Source organism: Pinus tabuliformis, chromosome 6 (assembly GCF_031772625.1).
Source record: "Pinus tabuliformis cultivar Carrire ecotype Pingquan chromosome 6, CPIR1, whole genome shotgun sequence".
NCBI classification, from domain to species: domain Eukaryota; kingdom Viridiplantae; phylum Streptophyta; class Pinopsida; order Pinales; family Pinaceae; genus Pinus; species Pinus tabuliformis.
Genome location: NC_142292.1, coordinates 1,897,027,898 through 1,897,031,712, shown reverse-complemented (window position 1 = coordinate 1,897,031,712; position 3,815 = coordinate 1,897,027,898).

Sequence of the window (3,815 nt, the reverse complement as noted above, 5' to 3'; positions counted from 1 at the left end):
CGGAATTTCCATAACTTTCAAGGCAAAAAGGCAGTCTCGTTAGACTACGATAATGATTACAAAGTCCTTGAGTACCCACCAATTGATGAATAAGAGAAAAATATTGCAATGTAATTTCATCCATGAAAAATTGATCAAGCCTCTTGGAAACTTGATCCTCCCACAATCTTTGGTTCAATTAGAGGACAAGGATTGAGTTTATGAGAAAAATATTTAGAAAGTGCATCCATCCTCGCCCTAGAACTTAATCATAAGTGTGTTTAACTCAATTTTTTTTATGGTAGAAATAGATTTAGCACCATCAAAAAAGCCTTCCACACCTAAAATCTTAAAGCTCCACAGCTTTAACCCACATTTTCCAAAAATTTCTCCCAAATTTTTGAAAAAAAATCCACTATTTTCAAAATAATCGTAACTTGGTTAAATTTATCCCTCCTTAGACTATATTTAAATTTATACCTGGTGGCGATGAATTTTAAGTAAAAATTGAATCCTAAATCTGACCAACTTTAGGAGCTTCCAGGAATCCCAATCATCTATTGTAACACGATGGATGCTTCCCAGAAGCCGGGCTCATACGATCTGCTCGCGTTCCTTTTGGAAAAAGTCAAACGCCACTTTCAATAAGAACAATAGTGGCATTTATCACGTCCTAATTACAGGCTTTGTTAAGGCGTCATGACCAAATAACGCTGCCAATGTACAGTTGTACGCTTAGATGAACTGGTCGGTGCCAACAAATTTAGGTACGCAAATGAACTGGTAGGTGTTTCCTTCTTCTCATTACAAGGAATACCGTGTTGAATAAGAAAATCGAATCCCTCATTCCCGGAAGCGGACCTCGCGGCAATACCTATATATATTACATCATGCTCTCCCCTCTTCTTCACAACAACTCTCTCTCAATTATCTTTTTCGATAAACCTCTTCACTTCATTTCTGAGGAAGGGAAAAGATCGGCTTCATACACTTTCTGTGACACAAATTTGCACTAGCATCTTTTGGGAACAGTTACTCTTGAAAATATGGGTGGATTCAATACGCTTCTCTGCTTTCTTTTGGTGCTGGGATTAATAAGCTCAGCCTCTACCGCACGGGCACCAGCTCCGTCCCCCATTGCAGCAGCTCCCAAGGCGTCGCCGATTCAATCCCCAGCAGCGCCATCGCTGCCTTCGCCCGCTCCTGCGATTTCCCCCGTTTCTTCTCCCGCCTCTGCTCCTTCTAAAGCGGCCATCCCGCCAAGCTCAGCCTCCTCTCCCACTTCTCAAACTCTAGCATCTAGCCCTTTGCCTCAAGGCCCCGACACCGCTTCGCCACCGGACGCCAGCAGTGGCGCTGTTTCTACCGCCAGTTTGGAGAAGATGGGTCTCTATGGTGCCGCCTTGCTCGGAGCGGCCACCTTGATTCTTTAAGCTGCCTCCATGCATTATCATCTCCATGTGAAACAGATATGATGTGAAACGAAGTGGGGTGGATTAGGTACATATTTATGGTGATGGGATTCATTCATGTCATTTCAACCTACGACTGCTGATGGTTATTTTTGATTTGGGTGCAATATTCTTTTTTCTGTTTCATATAGAGTGGATAAACCCCATATTCGTTGGGCATTCCTTATTGAATAATTTATGAATATGATAATTCTTTTAATATAGAATTATTATTCTTTATTTCCTTCACCGTCAAACTCGGATCTGCATGGTTATAATTTAGGGTTTTGTTCATAGTTTGAATGTGGTTCATTCACATATGTCACTGGATCGCATCCTATTTGAAGATTTTCATGTAGAATAGAGCACTAATTCTGTATGGGTTCTTACACAGTGGATCAGTCCAGCCAAATCATGGTTAATGTGAAATGCAATAACGTATTAATGAACGAGGATGGGGTTATGTGTTAATGAAATCATGATCAGCATTTGGATGATAAAAATTGCAAAACTAACACTGGATCTCAAATATTGGCCCATCCATTGGAACCCTAACAAATCATCAAAAATGTAAATCTAGGCTGTTAGGGAATTACAGATTTATAAATTGCGGGATGTTGTTTCAGTAAAGTTAAGATGATGCGATTTAGATTTACGAATGGATGGATTTCCGCTACAGTAATCACAATGACAAATGGCTAGATACTAATCACAGTGTCAAATTTTCCCTGCGATAACCAACTCCTTCATAATTAATTTGTTAATTGAATGACACTAAGAATTTGGGTTCTTGTGTATTTGTCAGCCATTCTCATGGAAAACATTGTCCGCTCACTGTTAATCTGATTTTGATTTTCAAGTTTTAATACTTACGGTTATTGGCGAGGTGCGGCACCACCGAACACTTTCTTTTCACCAATACTTATGTTCGTGGACTACGCCTAACCACTTATCCTACTTAGTTTGTGTTTCGCAACCAAGTATTATTAATGTTTCCTTTATACCAATGAAAACCCATACACATTCATTATCAACAGCGATTATACATGATGAACACAATTGCACAGTATAAAGGGAGGGGCAACTCCCTGAACAATGAATCTGCCCGAATAATATATTATAAAGTCTTTCAATATTTGTTATGAAACCAGCTCAAGAAAAGATAGAAAAGATAAATCCACGCCTTAGAATTCAGCCTCTTCGAGGGGGAAACCTCCTTTACATTACATAAATGAACAATTCTTGGATGATACAAATGACAAAACCTCCTTTCTATATATAGGAGTCTAAGGAGTCACAATATAATCCAGCTGACCTAACAATAATAATATAAAGCCACAAAAATAACAATAGAGGGATTCTAAGGGGCACAGAAATAACAATATGGGGGTAGTAGGGGCACAACAATATAAATAAGGGGTATAACTACAATAGTAATGGGGTAATCACTAGTATTATAGGGACCCAACATGCCCCTCTCCTTCAAAAAAGTGTTGTCCTCAACGCTTGAGCAGTTCTGGATACTTCTGCATAAAATTCTCATCCTCCCATGTGGAATCTTCAGCGGATAAGTTCTTCCACTTGATAAGATACTCTGAAATTGATCGATTTCGTAGCTGTCGAGTTCTTGTTTCTGTGACTGCTTCTGGTTCCAATATATTTTTTCCTTCCTTGTCAAGTTCTAGCAATATTGTTTGAACTGGGAGCTTGTCGCCTATAATGTTGTAGCTCCGATACCAATTGTTGTAAATCTGATCCAAAGATATATGATAACAAAAATAAACCCAAGAAAGAACAAGATCAAAATAGATAGAAATGCTTCTTTATTATCAAAACCCTTATGGTAGGGCAACACCATACATTCACTCCTTAAGGAAGGAGAACACTCCACAAGCCATATGCCTGTTCATACAAGAATACTTCACTTCATCTTCATATCTCTCCATGTGGAGTCTCTAGCCTCTATATAGGCCTCATACATACAATACCATGCATCATTACCATGGTTTCCTCATACCATCAACTAATACCATGGGCCCATTACATTATTATTAACTACTTGTGGTCCCTTACATGACATGGGTTAACCACCTTATTTATTACTATGGCCCATCCCATTATTACATTATTACCTTGGGTAGCTCACTTGGTACCCCATATTATCCCCCCTAGGTATATAACATTGTCTGCTTTATGAACTTAATCTTCATCCTAGCTTCCCACTTTTCATCCTGAGGACTGAAAAGGGTATGCAAAGATTTCTTCATATCATCCCACGATGTAATGTCACCAGCATTGCCATTGGCAATCTGATCCATCCTCCTTTGCCACCACATTTTAGCATCTTTTGTCAAGAACTGAGCAGCTACCTTCACCTTTGTCTCA